The sequence below is a fragment of the Oncorhynchus mykiss genome, chromosome 2 (assembly GCF_057628025.1).
Source record: "Oncorhynchus mykiss isolate SJ-2025 chromosome 2, ASM5762802v1, whole genome shotgun sequence".
Classification (NCBI taxonomy): domain Eukaryota; kingdom Metazoa; phylum Chordata; class Actinopteri; order Salmoniformes; family Salmonidae; genus Oncorhynchus; species Oncorhynchus mykiss.
In genome coordinates this window covers 44,817,380-44,836,041 of record NC_143023.1, presented here as the reverse complement: position 1 = coordinate 44,836,041, position 18,662 = coordinate 44,817,380, and the positions used below count along the sequence as shown (strand labels likewise).

General features: G+C 37.2%; 1 long non-coding RNA gene across 2 annotated transcripts; it reads left to right on the top strand.

Moving 5' to 3' along the window:
• The first annotated feature begins 9,729 nt into the window (after positions 1-9,729).
• On the top strand, positions 9,730-17,791 carry LOC118940389 (uncharacterized). 2 transcript variants are annotated; one of them, XR_016490990.1, is made up of 3 exons: positions 9,730-9,822; positions 9,864-16,040; positions 16,082-17,791. It is a non-coding gene; the product is annotated as an uncharacterized LOC118940389 (long non-coding RNA). The 2 variants fall into 2 exon arrangements; XR_016490992.1 differs by having other exon boundaries at positions 9,731-9,779.
• The last annotated feature ends 871 nt before the right edge of the window (positions 17,792-18,662 follow it).

Sequence of the window (18,662 nt, the reverse complement as noted above, 5' to 3'; positions counted from 1 at the left end):
TGCTGTACAGAAACCCAGCCTAAAACCCCGAACAGCACCTTTCGAGGTTACTCGTGTATCCTACCCCGGAAGAGTTTTGAAATCAGCTCCTTTAAATGAGCTTTTGATTTGTCATAGTAGAAAAATGCACACGTTTAAAAACAATATGCTACTTATTGTTTTATCTATTAAATGTCATGCACAACTAACTTAACTTCTTGACGCTGCCCATCCCTGTCGCGGGATCATTTTCGTCAGCAACCGCTGAATAGCGCAACAGTCAAATAATATTACTAAAAAATATTCATATTCATGAAATCACAAGTGCAATATTGCAAAACACAGCTTAGCCTTTTGTTAATCCACCTGTCGTCTCAGATTTTGAAATTATGCTTTACAGTGAAAGCAATCCAAGCGTTTGTAAGTTTATCGATAGCCTAGCATAGCATTATGTACACTTAGCATCAGGAAGCTTGGTCACGAAAATCAGAAAAGCAATAAAATTAATCGCTTACCTTTGATGATCGTCGGATGTTTGCACTCACGAGACTCCCAGTTACACAATAAATGTTTGTTTTGTTCCATAAAGATTATTTTTATATCCAAAAACCTCCATTTGATTGGCGCGTTTTGTTCAGTAATCCACAGGCTTGTGCAGGTCATGACGGGCAGATGAAACTTCCAAATAGTATCCGTAAAGTTCGTACAAACATGTCAAACGTTTTTTATAATCAATCCTCAGGTTGTTTTTACAATAAATAATTGATAATATTTCAACCTGATGGTAGCTTTTCAAATGGGAGAGAGAGAAAAGGTCTACTCCAAGCTGCTCACGCATGCAAAACTCTGCGGACACAGCTATCCAATGACGCGATGTGATCATTCTCGCTCATTTTTCTGAATAAAAGCCTGACACTATGTCTAAAGACTGTTAACACCATGTGGAAGCCATTGGGAAAGGAATCTGGTTGATATCCCTTTAAATGGAGGGAAGGCATGCAATGGAACAGGGAGGTTTCAGAAAAACAGCACTTCCTGGTTGGATTTTCCTCAGGTTCTCGCCTGCAATGTCAGTTCTGTTATACTCACAGACAATATTTTGACAGTTTTGGAAACATTAGCGTGTTTTCTATCCTAATCTGCCAATTATATGCATATTCTAGCTTCTGGGCCTAAGAAATAGGCAGTTTCATCTAAATATCAAAAAACTGCCCCCTAGTCTCAAGATGGTTAAACTAGATGATAGGAACACGGTGGCCAATTTTCAGCAGGTTGCAACATTGATTTAACCCTTTCATGCGTGAGTTCCAAATATCTCTAACGGTCGCCCCAGCGTGAGTTTTTTTATGCACGTGATGTTAGAATGTCCTCTCCATTCCAGAATGTGATTGATACGTAACAGTACATTTTATCCGCGCTGCCCTCAAACTAAAGCACTCAGACTGTTTATATGTATAGGTTGTTTTAACTTCAATTTCAAATGATTTTCTAACAAGTTTTTATTTTCTAAAAACAGTTTGAATTTAGGTGTGTTCCGCCTCCTCATTCATTCACATAAAAATAGTCATTTTTACTTTTGCGGATAATTACATTTTTGGGACATTTCTGACACGGACAAAATTCCCCGAGCACTTCCCAATTGTTTGTGCAGTTCACGTCTGCAGCTCATCTCCCGTCAGAACAGGATCTGCACACGTGTTCACATTTTCCATTCCACATTTCTATTGTAGCGTACTGCATGTATGGAGCATAATATATTTGTGTATATTCTTTATCACCGCGGACACGTGAGGTAACATTACTCATTGTATAACCTTTATGGTGTTATAGTCAATCGTGCTTATGTAGCCACATTCTTCTATTAGCTCTGTAAAACAATGCTAAATGCGTCAGAGAAGTATTATCTTGTGTTGCATTTTGAAGCTACCATGGCCTTATGACTCCCAAGTGGCGCAGCGTTCTATGGCACTACATCTCAGTGCTAGAGGCGTCACTACAGAGTCCCTGGTTCAAATCCAGGCTGCGTTTCTATCAAAGTAAGTGCCTTATTACGTTATAATAGTTATAATAATAGTTTCCGTATGCCGTTTCTGCTGTAGCTGTAGATCATAATATATTCCTTATAACTGCGGACACGTGAGGTAACGTTACACATTTTATAACCTTTGTGGTGTTATTGTCAATCATGCTTTCCTAGCTACATTATTCTATTAGCTCTGTAAAACAATGCTAGTTGCGTCAGAAAACTATTAGCTTGTGTTGTATTTTGAAGCTACCTGGCCTTATGACTCCCAAGTGGCGCAGCGGTCTATGGCATGTTAGGGAAGATTCAGAATTTGTTGGTAACATATGTTAGATGTTTTGTATTTATCAAATGGGTGTAAGTTAATTCTCATCAGAATGGTATTTTTGTGTAATTCTGTGGTGAGGTTGCAGTTATCTGTTCTATGTCAAAACTAAGTTGCCTGGGCCGCTGAGAGGGGAGAGGTCAAAGTGTCATCATGTGTAAACATATCTTTCACTCTCTACCTTTCCCATAGTGGGGAAAGGAAGGTTGCAGTGTCTGGAATCATTCTATGCTCCCTCTTATGTTGTTTCTATCTTAACCTATAGCCTCACCCTCCTCTCCGTGAGCTTGTCCAGGAGGTTGTATTTAGAGTTGGTTGCATCTAAATGACAATTTGATATATGCCTGTTGATATGGAGGATTGGTTTATGGTTCTGGGGTTTGGGAAAGGAGACAAAGCTGAACGATGAATTATGTCTATGCTGTCTTATCCTGTGTGTGTGTCTTTACTATAAAGGACCTCATTTGAAATGTGGAAGGGGGCTCTCAGAGAATTCATGGTTAGACACTGAATCGATCTGAGAGTCACAGGGTTGTGATAGAGCTCATAATTAAAGATGGACTTTTATAACTAACTCTGACTTGTGTGTGTGGTTTGCTCCCATGATTAGGTAAATAGAGGAAATTTCCACGACATTTGGCGACGAGGAGGGGATGTGAATCTTCACTCGGTGACCGTTCCTACGATCTAGGTAAATAAATCGTGCACGAGGGATCCCCTAAATTTGGGATCTCAGGGAGACCACACTTCGGGAAACGGAGCAGATGGACCAACCTTTGATCTAAGAGGAAGCGAGCCGAGTGGATACCACATCTCGAACTGAGTTTTTTTTAAAGAAAAAGGTGAGCGAACCACACACAGATTTGAAGTCAAGTTTTTTTAATTATGCCTGTTACGTATACTCTGAGCGTGAATTCCTTTGTAAGGAAGGCACCTTTGCGGCGTAAGCAGGGCCGAGTCAGAGGAGAGTAATTTGGGGGTTTTGTGGACTCAAAAGATACTCTGCACTGTCCGGTTGCCAGTGACCAAGAGCCCTCCTGACACTGAATTGATCACAGTGGGGATTTGGTGAGGTCTGTCGGGGTGAGGGACCAGGGGGTCTGTGTGTTCTAGGTGAAACACGGCACTTGGTGAAGCCCTATTGGAAGAAGGACCTCATTCTGTGCGTCTGTGTGATTTGTCTAAGTGACCCTCAGATGTGGTGAATTCCAATTATTTTAAATGTGCTAGCAAAGGTATGGGTAGGGTTACTCTGTGTGAGTCGGACCGTTCTGTGTGAGCGGGGTAGGTTTACTCTGTGTGAGTCGGACCGTTCTGTGTGAGCGGGGTAAGTTTACTCTGTGAGTCGGACCGTTCTGTGTGAGCGGGGTAGGGTTTACTCTGTGTGGGCAAACCTTTTGATGTTCTGTGTGGACGTCAGAAAAGTTCTATGTGAAAAATCTGACCAATCCTGTGTGGATGATCCTGAAAGTTCTGTGTGAGTAACTAAGATTTCTTAAGTTTTATATGGATTCTGTGAATTATTTGAAATTATGATAAATGGTATGTGTGTATAAAGTAATGCTGAAAATGATTTCATACAATTTAAACCACCCATTCGTAGACGTACGTAGGTTATGAGTTGATATCTTAAATGGATAATTTGATAAAGATGAAGTTTTTAAGCACTATTAAAATAATCTACAAAATCTGGAAATTGAGCTCTAGAAACTGATTAGAGTGTGTCCACTTTTGGTTATCTTACCCTAACGATGTAACTGTAGAACGCATATTGGATTATCTCCGTCTGGGTGAAACATTTCAAATTAAACTGCCCTGAACATGTTCTAATTTTTCCTCCCAGTATGAGAGAAGTTGTGGGATTTATTTTCCATAAAGTTAAAGAGAATTCGAGGGATGCTCGATGTAATTTATAATGTTGTACAAAGCCTAAGGTTTTCCATCAAGCTAATTATCATTGCGTGATTAAAGTGATGTAGTAAAGTAATTGAAATACGTTGCATAAGTAATAATCTACTTTTACTGTTTCCTAGTCATTAGTGTCGATTTTATTCTTTGATTGCTAATATATTCATTTGGAATTTGAGAATCATAGCTGGAGCAATGTTTGTACTATTAAAATTAGGCTATTATTCTTCTGGGAATTACCGATAGTGGCGTGTTTTGATTTTACTTTGTAAATGGGGTTTATATCCGGAGAATTTTGGTTATTGGTAATAGTGGTAGAAATTGGTGGTTCAGTGGTAGAAATCTTGCCTGCAACGCGGGAGGCCCGAGTTCCATTCCCAGTCATGGCACTGGCTGAATTCAGAGTTTTTGATTGTAAATAATCTATTTGTATGTTTTGCCTGGAAAGTTATGGTCGCTAGTGTTTGTATAAGAGATAAATTGAACGTTTTCAATAGATTGTTTAGGTTAAATCGATAGACTAATTCAATTTAAAATAATAACGAAGCGAATTCTGATGCAAGACGATGTCTGTTCACTAAATTATCTGCTGGAATAATGTATTGAGAATTGGGTCGTATTTAAATTACTGTATCAATAGAGATGACAGTTACCTAAGTTAAAGACACTGAATGATAGCGGGGAGAGAATGGCGATAGGAAAGTGGTTACCGAAATGTTTTTCATTCTTATAGATTGACTGACGCATGTTATAATTTTGGCGCTGTGTGTTATTTTAAATGAAATATGATACATTTCATAAGTGTGGAGAGCAAAGAGAAGAGGAAGTTATAAAGTTGGGGTTTTAATCTTACGATAGAGGTAAGGAAAAACGTTGAAATGAGAGGGGTTATATTTTTGCCCAACTGGGGGAAAAAGAAATAGGAAAGTTTAGTTGAAAGTATGGAAGAGAGTTAGTTGTTATGTTGGCTACTAATTGTCAGGGAAAGTTGCTGGAGGAAGGTAGATTGTTGTAGAATAACGTAAATTTGCGTTATTAGTTTGAATATACAATAACCTTACTCGAATTGTTTTGACCGTTGTTCAGGTACATTTTTTTCTGTATTTCAAGAGGCTGATTCGCTAGGTGGGCATCATAGATTTGTGGGAGACTGGATGTCTGAATCATGAAATATTGTGAGAATTGATTCTGATGGTTATTGATTCTTGGTTTGATTGTTTAAGTAACACCAGTTAATTTGAGCAGGAAAGTTCATGTACTCTAAGGTTATGGTATGTTTCCATTATGTGGAACAATGTCAGGTCATTAAAGGTGGTTGCTGGATTGAATAGTACGCCAACCAATGCACCAGAAGACTGAATGGGTATGAATGTTTAAAAGCAAGCTTGGGCCAAACTAGTAAACTAGTATGTTAAGTGGGGGAGTATCATATATTTTAATTATAGTGTTGTTATAGTAGTTATATAGTGTAGTCAAAACGATTTCATATGTTTTGGGAATTAGCGAGGTTGAATTTGGTTATTTGAGTTCCTTTTTTATTTGCTTTTTAAAAGAGAGGTTGGAATCAAGTAAGATGCCTTGGCACTTAAAATCAGATACCACCAGGAGCTTTTTACATCAGTACTTGTTTTTTGATGAACATGCAGACTGTGTTTTATTTTGTTGAGATGTAAACATGAGTCTCTGAGCAATTTTGTCATCTGAATCATTATAGTAGTGAGTTTTTGTGTAGTTTGTTATTTGCATGAATTTATCACTGTATCATCTGCATACATTGGAACTTCAGACCCTGTACAGACTAAAGGAAGGTCATTAATGGATGTGCTGAACAGTATTGACCTTTGTGGATATCAGTGGGGGAAAAAAATAAGTTTATTTTTATTTTACGATGATGAGACAGCACCGACTTTTGAAGGATTTTAGATTTGTTTAAAAAAATCAGGATTGGTTTTTACTAAATTTATATCAACAGATTGAAATTATTAGGGTTGCTGATTAAAAGTTTTTTTTAGGAGTTGATTTAACTTATCATGCATATACATTGATTTGATTAAAACTTATGATTAATGATTTGAGGTACAGTGGAATTATCATTAGGTTTGGTTTATAGTTCACGTTTGAGTTTTTGAATCGATGTAGTGTAAATGAATAATAAGTGTTTTTGTGTTTTCTCCGGGAAAATTGATATTTCACTGTCTCTCTGGAATGTTTCCAGGGAATATACTCTTGGGGAGAGTGAGTGAAATTGGGGCCATAAACTACCACATTGAAGGGGGCACTCACCACATTGAGATTGTAATGAGTTTTTATTTTCTGACTTTTCATTACACACGCAAATTCTTTTGATAAAGGAATGTTCTGGGAACATGGAAATACGAAAATGTTTGGAACTAGTTGATTATTGTTTGCAAATTGTTTTATATAGTGCAAAACACTGCTTTGGAGGGTTTTGTATGACCTATGACCTTCTGATGACTTTCCGTTGTGGCTTGATCACCCGCATTGGAAAGCCATTTGGATAATGAAATTATGGTCATTTGTAATACTGCTTTCAAAATAAATTGTGTAATTGGTAAATATGTTTCTTAATCCATATTTGTAATTTGGACCAGTGTGAAGAGGGCATTGCTTTTAACTAAGGGTATGCTGCTTTAAGTCTATTTTCCTATGACCATAGGGGTTAAATAATTTTTCTTTGTGGAGTGTTTTTTTTTTCTTCAGTTTAGTGATTTTAATTTGATTAGGTTAGCTGAAATTTTGTTTTACATTACTCTCATACGGAGAGATGTGTGTAAAACATGGGGGAGGATTCAGTTTTTTGAGGGTTTGAATTGAAGTTATACAACTTAAGTGATAAGTGAATGAGTGTATTGTATTGTTGAGTGTATTGTATTGTTGAGTGTATTGTATTGTTGAGTGTATTGTATTGTTGTGTTTGTTTTGTTCTATTCCCGAGAGGAATAGGTCTAACTTCTTCATCCTTGGCTCTACGATGGAGTTGACAGTGAGATGGGGAGTATAAACCAATTTGAAAGAATAGTTTCAATAGAATGTTTTGATATTCTCTGTGAAATATGTTTAGATATGTGTGTTAAGAATAATTGGTAAAAGTAATAATTTATCATGTAGTTAATGAACTGAACTAAACTGTTGTTCTGATCTGTTCTTTTGAGGTTATCATGAAAAGTGACATCAGACGGTATCTTAATGTATAGAAGAGATAATTGGACCGAACGGTGTGTGTACCTCAAAACCCCCTCTAACTGGCTGAAGAAGAGAGACAAAGGCATTGAAGGAGGCTTTCCTAACCACATCTACCGAGAGAAAAGAACCAAGCCAGAAATTGGTGTACAGTATCAGATCTAAGCTATCAACTGCTTTTCTTTCATGGTTCTCTCATACTGTGAGGAGTCCACTTGGAGTGATCATGGAGAAAGATCTGTTCTGACATTTTCTTATGATGCTGGTATGTTGGTTGACGAATGGACAAGACATGAGTGGTAAAGATGAGACATTGAAATTGGGACATTATCAAGGGCCGTCCACTTTGAACTGTAAAGCTATTTGAAGAAAAACGAAGATGCCAGAAGATGCCGTGCCTGAGAGGGGGGGGGGGGGGGGTTAATCTAACTGTGCCATTAAAATTGTTTATACTTTTGTGGTATCAGATTGATTGAAGAGGTCTACACCATGTAAATTGTAGTAATTTAGATTAAGAATGCATTGAGATACTGATCTATATTAAAATCATGATTAAAAAAGTTAATAGTAGAATTATGGGATAATTATACTGTATTAAAATCTGCTAATATTGATGTGTGTTAAATTGAGGTTTTTACTTTGAGTGATAAGACAAATTTGAATCACTGAGTAGTGCTATTCTAAATATTGGTTTGCTAAATAGTTGGGTTGTTACTTATGATTTGTAATATGAATGATTTCAATGACCTATTCTCTATTCCTGAGTATATTTCTGAGCATGAGTACTTAGAGGGATGTCTGTCCTATATGTTGTGAGGAGGCCTGTGTTTAGACACTGTTTCTCATGTAACTTACAGAGCATAAATATGTTTTTATTTTCCTCAAATGGATTATTCTGTGTTATTAAACATGTGCAAGGTTGTCTTGTAGAATAAAGGTTGTTGTAATCTTAGTTTCAGAAGGGAGGAAGCTTACATATAAGCTAAGGTATTTGACATTGAGGGGATTTGAATTTTAAAATATTGAGTATGTTACTATTCTGATTCTTCAAAAGGGACTGAGTCCCTTGAGAGGGGAATGTTAGGGAAGATTCAGAATTTGTTGGTAACATATGTTAGATGTTTTATATTTATCAAATGGGTGTAAGTTAATTCTCATCAGAATGGTATTTTTGTGTAATTCTGTGGTGAGGTTGCAGTTATCTGTTCTATGTCAAAACTAAGTTGCCTGGGCCGCTGAGAGGGGAGAGGTCAAAGTGTCATCATGTGTAAACATATCTTTCACTCTCTACCTTTCCCATAGTGGGGAAAGGAAGGTTGCAGTGTCTGGAATCATTCTATGCTCCCTCTTATGTTGTTTCTATCTTAACCTATAGCCTCACCCTCCTCTCCGTGAGCTTGTCCAGGAGGTTGTATTTAGAGTTGGTTGCATCTAAATGACAATTTGATATATGCCTGTTGATATGGAGGATTGGTTTATGGTTCTGGGGTTTGGGAAAGGAGACAAAGCTGAACGATGAATTATGTCTATGCTGTCTTATCCTGTGTGTGTGTCTTTACTATAAAGGACCTCATTTGAAATGTGGAAGGGGGCTCTCAGAGAATTCATGGTTAGACACTGAATCGATCTGAGAGTCACAGGGTTGTGATAGAGCTCATAATTAAAGATGGACTTTTATAACTAACTCTGACTTGTGTGTGTGGTTTGCTCCCATGATTAGGTAAATAGAGGAAATTTCCACGACATTTGGCGACGAGGAGGGGATGTGAATCTTCACTCGGTGACCGTTCCTACGATCTAGGTAAATAAATCGTGCACGAGGGATCCCCTAAATTTGGGATCTCAGGGAGACCACACTTCGGGAAACGGAGCAGATGGACCAACCTTTGATCTAAGAGGAAGCGAGCCGAGTGGATACCACATCTCGAACTGAGTTTTTTTTAAAGAAAAAGGTGAGCGAACCACACACAGATTTGAAGTCAAGTTTTTTTAATTATGCCTGTTACGTATACTCTGAGCGTGAATTCCTTTGTAAGGAAGGCACCTTTGCGGCGTAAGCAGGGCCGAGTCAGAGGAGAGTAATTTGGGGGTTTTGTGGACTCAAAAGATACTCTGCACTGTCCGGTTGCCAGTGACCAAGAGCCCTCCTGACACTGAATTGATCACAGTGGGGATTTGGTGAGGTCTGTCGGGGTGAGGGGCCAGGGGGTCTGTGTGTTCTAGGCTGTGTGATTTGTCTAAGTGACCCTCAGATGTGGTGAATTCCAATTATTTTAAATGTGCTAGCCAGGTATGGGTAGGGTTACTCTGTGTGAGTCGGACCGTTCTGTGTGAGCGGGGTAGGTTTACTCTGTGTGAGTCGGACCGTTCTGTGTGAGCGGGGTAGGTTTACTCTGTGAGTCGGACCGTTCTGTGTGAGCGGGGTAGGGTTTACTCTGTGTGGGCAAACCTTTTGATGTTCTGTGTGGACGTCAGAAAAGTTCTATGTGAAAAATCTGACCAATCCTGTGTGGATGATCCTGAAAGTTCTGTGTGAGTAACTAAGATTTCTTAAGTTTTATATGGATTCTGTGAATTATTTGAAATTATGATAAATGGTATGTGTGTATAAAGTAATGCTGAAAATGATTTCATACAATTTAAACCACCCATTCGTAGACGTACGTAGGTTTTGAGTTGATATCTTAAATGGATAATTTGATAAAGATGAAGTTTTTAAGCACTATTAAAATAATCTACAAAATCTGGAAATTGAGCTCTAGAAACTGATTAGAGTGTGTCCACTTTTGGTTATCTTACCCTAACGATGTAACTGTAGAACGCATATTGGATTATCTCCGTCTGGGTGAAACATTTCAAATTAAACTGCCCTTAAGGTCTGAACATGTTCTAATTTTTCCTCCCAGTATGAGAGAAGTTGTGGGATTTATTTTCCATAAAGTTAAAGAGAATTCGAGGGATGCTCGATGTAATTTATAATGTTGTACAAAGCCTAAGGTTTTCCATCAAGCTAATTATCATTGCGTGATTAAAGTGATGTAGTAAAGTAATTGAAATACGTTGCATAAGTAAACATAATCTACTTTTACTGTTTCCTAGTCATTAGTGTCGATTTTATTCTTTGATTGCTAATATATTCATTTGGAATTTGAGAATCATAGCTGGAGCAATGTTTGTACTATTAAAATTTGGCTATTATTCTTCTGGGAATTACCGATAGTGGCGTGTTTTGATTTTACTTTGTAAATGGGGTTTATATCCGGAGAATTTTGGTTATTGGTAATAGCATTGGTGGTTCAGTGGTAGAAATCTTGCCTGCAACGCGGGAGGCCCGAGTTCCATTCCCAGTCATGGCACTGGCTGAATTCAGAGTTTTTGATTGTAAATAATCTATTTGTATGTTTTGCCTGGAAAGTTATGGTCGCTAGTGTTTGTATAAGAGATAAATTGAACGTTTTCAATAGATTGTTTAGGTTAAATCGATAGACTAATTCAATTTAAAATAATAACGAAGCGAATTCTGATGCAAGACGATGTCTGTTCACTAAATTATCTGCTGGAATAATGTATTGAGAATTGGGTCGTATTTAAATTACTGTATCAATAGAGATGACAGTTACCTAAGTTAAAGACACTGAATGATAGCGGGGAGAGAATGGCGATAGGAAAGTGGTTACCAAAATGTTTTTCATTCTTATAGATTGACTGACGCATGTTATAATTTTGGCGCTGTGTGTTATTTTAAATGAAATATGATACATTTCATAAGTGTGGAGAGCAAAGAGAAGAGGAAGTTATAAAGTTGGGGTTTTAATCTTACGATAGAGGTAAGGAAAAACGTTGAAATGAGAGGGGTTATATTTTTGCCCAACTGGGGGAAAAAGAAATAGGAAAGTTTAGTTGAAAGTATGGAAGAGAGTTAGTTGTTATGTTGGCTACTAATTGTCAGGGAAAGTTGCTGGAGGAAGGTAGATTGTTGTAGAATAACGTAAATTTGCGTTATTAGTTTGAATATACAATAACCTTACTCGAATTGTTTTGACCGTTGTTCAGGTACATTTTTTTCTGTATTTCAAGAGGCTGATTCGCTAGGTGGGCATCATAGATTTGTGGGAGACTGGATGTCTGAATCATGAAATATTGTGAGAATAGATTCTGATGGTTATTGATTCTTGGTTTGATTGTTTAAGTAACACCAGTTAATTTGAGCAGGAAAGTTCATGTACTCTAAGGTTATGGTATGTTTCCATTATGTGGAACAATGTCAGGTCATTAAAGGTGGTTGCTGGATTGAATAGTACGCCAACCAATGCACCAGAAGACTGAATGGGTATGAATGTTTAAAAGCAAGCTTGGGCCAAACTAGTAAACTAGTATGTTAAGTGGGGGAGTATCATATATTTTAATTATAGTGTTGTTATAGTAGTTATATAGTGTAGTCAAAACGATTTCATATGTTTTGGGAATTAGCGAGGTTGAATTTGGTTATTTGAGTTCCTTTTTTATTTGCTTTTTAAAAGAGAGGTTGGAATCAAGTAAGATGCCTTGGCACTTAAAATCAGATACCACCAGGAGCTTTTTACATCAGTACTTGTTTTTTGATGAACATGCAGACTGTGTTTTATTTTGTTGAGATGTAAACATGAGTCTCTGAGCAATTTTGTCATCTGAATCATTATAGTAGTGAGTTTTTGTGTAGCTTGTTATTTGCATGAATTTATCACTGTATCATCTGCATACATTGGAACTTCAGACCCTGTACAGACTAAAGGAAGGTCATTAATGGATGTGCTGAACAGTATTGACCTTTGTGGATATCAGTGGGGGAAAAAAATAAGTTTATTTTTATTTTACGATGATGAGACAGCACCGACTTTTGAAGGATTTTAGATTTGTTTAAAAAAATCAGGATTGGTTTTTACTAAATTTATATCAACAGATTGAAATTATTAGGGTTGCTGATTAAAAGTTTTTTTTAGGAGTTGATTTAACTTATCATGCATATACATTGATTTGATTAAAACTTATGATTAATGATTTGAGGTACAGTGGAATTATCATTAGGTTTGGTTTATAGTTCACGTTTGAGTTTTTGAATCGATGTAGTGTAAATGAATAATAAGTGTTTTTGTGTTTTCTCCGGGAAAATTGATATTTCACTGTCTCTCTGGAATGTTTCCAGGGAATATACTCTTGGGGAGAGTGAGTGAAATTGGGGCCATAAACTACCACATTGAAGGGGGCACTCACCACATTGAGATTGTAATGAGTTTTTATTTTCTGACTTTTCATTACACACGCAAATTCTTTTGATAAAGGAATGTTCTGGGAACATGGAAATACGAAAATGTTTGGAACTAGTTGATTATTGTTTGCAAATTGTTTTATATAGTGCAAAACACTGCTTTGGAGGGTTTTGTATGACCTATGACCTTCTGATGACTTTCCGTTGTGGCTTGATCACCCGCATTGGAAAGCCATTTGGATAATGAAATTATGGTCATTTGTAATACTGCTTTCAAAATAAATTGTGTAATTGGTAAATATGTTTCTTAATCCATATTTGTAATTTGGACCAGTGTGAAGAGGGCATTGCTTTTAACTAAGGGTATGCTGCTTTAAGTCTATTTTCCTATGACCATAGGGGTTAAATAATTTTTCTTTGTGGAGTGTTTTTTTTTTCTTCAGTTTAGTGATTTTAATTTGATTAGGTTAGCTGAAATTTTGTTTTACATTACTCTCATACGGAGAGATGTGTGTAAAACATGGGGGAGGATTCAGTTTTTTGAGGGTTTGAATTGAAGTTATACAACTTAAGTGATAAGTGAATGAGTGTATTGTATTGTTGAGTGTATTGTATTGTTGAGTGTATTGTATTGTTGAGATATTGTATTGTTGTGTTTGTTTTGTTCTATTCCCGAGAGGAATAGGTCTAACTTCTTCATCCTTGGCTCTACGATGGAGTTGACAGTGAGATGGGGAGTATAAACCAATTTGAAAGAATAGTTTCAATAGAATGTTTTGATATTCTCTGTGAAATATGTTTAGATATGTGTGTTAAGAATAATTGGTAAAAGTAATAATTTATCATGTAGTTAATGAACTGAACTAAACTGTTGTTCTGATCTGTTCTTTTGAGGTTATCATGAAAAGTGACATCAGACGGTATCTTAATGTATAGAAGAGATAATTGGACCGAACGGTGTGTGTACCTCAAAACCCCCTCTAACTGGCTGAAGAAGAGAGACAAAGGCATTGAAGGAGGCTTTCCTAACCACATCTACCGAGAGAAAAGAACCAAGCCAGAAATTGGTGTACAGTATCAGATCTAAGCTATCAACTGCTTTTCTTTCATGGTTCTCTCATACTGTGAGGAGTCCACTTGGAGTGATCATGGAGAAAGATCTGTTCTGACATTTTCTTATGATGCTGGTATGTTGGTTGACGAATGGACAAGACATGAGTGGTAAAGATGAGACATTGAAATTGGGACATTATCAAGGGCCGTCCACTTTGAACTGTAAAGCTATTTGAAGAAAAACGAAGATGGCAGAAGATGCCGTGCCTGAGAGGGGGGGGGGGGGTTAATCTAACTGTGCCATTAAAATTGTTTATACTTTTGTGGTATCAGATTGATTGAAGAGGTCTACACCATGTAAATTGTAGTAATTTAGATTAAGAATGCATTGAGATACTGATCTATATTAAAATCATGATTAAAAAAGTTAATAGTAGAATTATGGGATAATTATACTGTATGTAAATCTGCTAATATTGATGTGTGTTAAATTGAGGTTTTTACTTTGAGTGATAAGACAAATTTGAATCACTGAGTAGTGCTATTCTAAATATTGGTTTGCTAAATAGTTGGGTTGTTACTTATGATTTGTAATATGAATGATTTCAATGACCTATTCTCTATTCCTGAGTATATTTCTGAGCATGAGTACTTAGAGGGATGTCTGTCCTATATGTTGTGAGGAGGCCTGTGTTTAGACACTGTTTCTCATGTAACTTACAGAGCATAAATATGTTTTTATTTTCCTCAAATGGATTATTCTGTGTTATTAAACATGTGCAAGGTTGTCTTGTAGAATAAAGGTTGTTGTAATCTTAGTTTCAGAAGGGAGGAAGCTTACATATAAGCTAAGGTATTTGACATTGAGGGGATTTGAATTTTAAAATATTGAGTATGTTACTATTCTGATTCTTCAAAAGGGACTGAGTCCCTTGAGAGGGGAATGTTAGGGAAGATTCAGAATTTGTTGGTAACATATGTTAGATGTTTTATATTTATCAAATGGGTGTAAGTTAATTCTCATCAGAATGGTATTTTTGTGTAATTCTGTGGTGAGGTTGCAGTTATCTGTTCTATGTCAAAACTAAGTTGCCTGGGCCGCTGAGAGGGGAGAGGTCAAAGTGTCATCATGTGTAAACATATCTTTCACTCTCTACCTTTCCCATAGTGGGGAAAGGAAGGTTGCAGTGTCTGGAATCATTCTATGCTCCCTCTTATGTTGTTTCTATCTTAACCTATAGCCTCACCCTCCTCTCCGTGAGCTTGTCCAGGAGGTTGTATTTAGAGTTGGTTGCATCTAAATGACAATTTGATATATGCCTGTTGATATGGAGGATTGGTTTATGGTTCTGGGGTTTGGGAAAGGAGACAAAGCTGAACGATGAATTATGTCTATGCTGTCTTATCCTGTGTGTGTGTCTTTACTATAAAGGACCTCATTTGAAATGTGGAAGGGGGCTCTCAGAGAATTCATGGTTAGACACTGAATCGATCTGAGAGTCACAGGGTTGTGATAGAGCTCATAATTAAAGATGGACTTTTATAACTAACTCTGACTTGTGTGTGTGGTTTGCTCCCATGATTAGGTAAATAGAGGAAATTTCCACGACATTTGGCGACGAGGAGGGGATGTGAATCTTCACTCGGTGACCGTTCCTACGATCTAGGTAAATAAATCGTGCACGAGGGATCCCCTAAATTTGGGATCTCAGGGAGACCACACTTCGGGAAACGGAGCAGATGGACCAACCTTTGATCTAAGAGGAAGCGAGCCGAGTGGATACCACATCTCGAACTGAGTTTTTTTTAAAGAAAAAGGTGAGCGAACCACACACAGATTTGAAGTCAAGTTTTTTTAATTATGCCTGTTACGTATACTCTGAGCGTGAATTCCTTTGTAAGGAAGGCACCTTTGCGGCGTAAGCAGGGCCGAGTCAGAGGAGAGTAATTTGGGGGTTTTGTGGACTCAAAAGATACTCTGCACTGTCCGGTTGCCAGTGACCAAGAGCCCTCCTGACACTGAATTGATCACAGTGGGGATTTGGTGAGGTCTGTCGGGGTGAGGGGCCAGGGGGTCTGTGTGTTCTAGGTGAAACACGGCACTTGGTGAAGCCCTATTGGAAGAAGGACCTCATTCTGTGCGTCTGTGTGATTTGTCTAAGTGACCCTCAGATGTGGTGAATTCCAATTATTTTAAATGTGCTAGCCAGGTATGGGTAGGGTTACTCTGTGTGAGTCGGACCGTTCTGTGTGAGCGGGGTAGGTTTACTCTGTGTGAGTCGGACCGTTCTGTGTGAGCGGGGTAGGTTTACTCTGTGAGTCGGACCGTTCTGTGTGAGCGGGGTAGGGTTTACTCTGTGTGGGCAAACCTTTTGATGTTCTGTGTGGACGTCAGAAAAGTTCTATGTGAAAAATCTGACCAATCCTGTGTGGATGATCCTGAAAGTTCTGTGTGAGTAACTAAGATTTCTTAAGTTTTATATGGATTCTGTGAATTATTTGAAATTATGATAAATGGTATGTGTGTATAAAGTAATGCTGAAAATGATTTCATACAATTTAAACCACCCATTCGTAGACGTACGTAGGTTTTGAGTTGATATCTTAAATGGATAATTTGATAAAGATGAAGTTTTTAAGCACTATTAAAATAATCTACAAAATCTGGAAATTGAGCTCTAGAAACTGATTAGAGTGTGTCCACTTTTGGTTATCTTACCCTAACGATGTAACTGTAGAACGCATATTGGATTATCTCCGTCTGGGTGAAACATTTCAAATTAAACTGCCCTTAAGGTCTGAACATGTTCTAATTTTTCCTCCCAGTATGAGAGAAGTTGTGGGATTTATTTTCCATAAAGTTAAAGAGAATTCGAGGGATGCTCGATGTAATTTATAATGTTGTACAAAGCCTAAGGTTTTCCATCAAGCTAATTATCATTGCGTGATTAAAGTGATGTAGTAAAGTAATTGAAATACGTTGCATAAGTAAACATAATCTACTTTTACTGTTTCCTAGTCATTAGTGTCGATTTTATTCTTTGATTGCTAATATATTCATTTGGAATTTGAGAATCATAGCTGGAGCAATGTTTGTACTATTAAAATTTGGCTATTATTCTTCTGGGAATTACCGATAGTGGCGTGTTTTGATTTTACTTTGTAAATGGGGTTTATATCCGGAGAATTTTGGTTATTGGTAATAGCATTGGTGGTTCAGTGGTAGAAATCTTGCCTGCAACGCGGGAGGCCCGAGTTCCATTCCCAGTCATGGCACTGGCTGAATTCAGAGTTTTTGATTGTAAATAATCTATTTGTATGTTTTGCCTGGAAAGTTATGGTCGCTAGTGTTTGTATAAGGGATAAATTGAACGTTTTCAATAGATTGTTTAGGTTAAATCGATAGACTAATTCAATTTAAAATAATAACGAAGCGAATTCTGATGCAAGACGATGTCTGTTCACTAAATTATCTGCTGGAATAATGTATTGAGAATTGGGTCGTATTTAAATTACTGTATCAATAGAGATGACAGTTACCTAAGTTAAAGACACTGAATGATAGCGGGGAGAGAATGGCGATAGGAAAGTGGTTACCAAAATGTTTTTCATTCTTATAGATTGACTGACGCATGTTATAATTTTGGCGCTGTGTGTTATTTTAAATGAAATATGATACATTTCATAAGTGTGGAGAGCAAAGAGAAGAGGAAGTTATAAAGTTGGGGTTTTAATCTTACGATAGAGGTAAGGAAAAACGTTGAAATGAGAGGGGTTATATTTTTGCCCAACTGGGGGAAAAAGAAATAGGAAAGTTTAGTTGAAAGTATGGAAGAGAGTTAGTTGTTATGTTGGCTACTAATTGTCAGGGAAAGTTGCTGGAGGAAGGTAGATTGTTGTAGAATAACGTAAATTTGCGTTATTAGTTTGAATATACAATAACCTTACTCGAATTGTTTTGACCGTTGTTCAGGTACATTTTTTTTTGTATTTCTAGAGGCTGATTCGCTAGGTGGGCATCATAGATTTGTGGGAGACTGGATGTCTGAATCATGAAATATTGTGAGAATAGATTCTGATGGTTATTGATTCTTGGTTTGATTGTTTAAGTAACACCAGTTAATTTGAGCAGGAAAGTTATCCTTATCCTTATCCTGTGTGTGTGTCTTTACTATAAAGGACCTCATTTGAAATGTGGAAGGGGGTTCTCAGAGAATTCATGGTTAGACACTGAATCGATCTGAGAGTCACAGGGTTGTGATAGAGCTCATAATTAAAGATGGACTTTTATAACTAACTCTGACTTGTGTGTGTGGTTTGCTCCCATGATTAGGTAAATAGAGGAAATTTCCACGACAGGCACTACAGACACCCTGGTTCAAATCCAGGCTGTATCACAACTGGCTGTGATTGGGAGTCCCATAGTGCAGCGCACAATTGGCCCAGCGTTGTCCGAGTTTGGCCGGTGTAGGCCATCATTGTAAATAATAATTTGTTCTTAAATTACTTGCCTAGTTAAATAAAATAAAAATATGACCATGGTTTGTTTATTTGGTCTATTCAGCATAGCTCTGTTCTGCCCTGCCTTGCCCCCTTGTGGAGCTCAAAAGTTAGTTTCTTACTGTTATAACTCAAATCTGTGATTTTGTCAATGCAATAAACTATTTTTTATAGCAGTGTTTATTATGTTACTTCTTTGTAGTATTGTTTTATTGCTATATCCTTATATTGTATTCTAATGAATAATTCCTCTTTATTCTGTACTTTCAGAAACCAGAAACATTATTTGCCAATAAAACTGGAGCTGGACATCTTTGGAGCTGAAGAATGAAGAATGAGAATGACAGCTTTTGTATGCTAACGTACACTCTTTAACAGTTTTACTGGATGAAAACACAGCAAGAAAACACATATGCCAATATGTAATA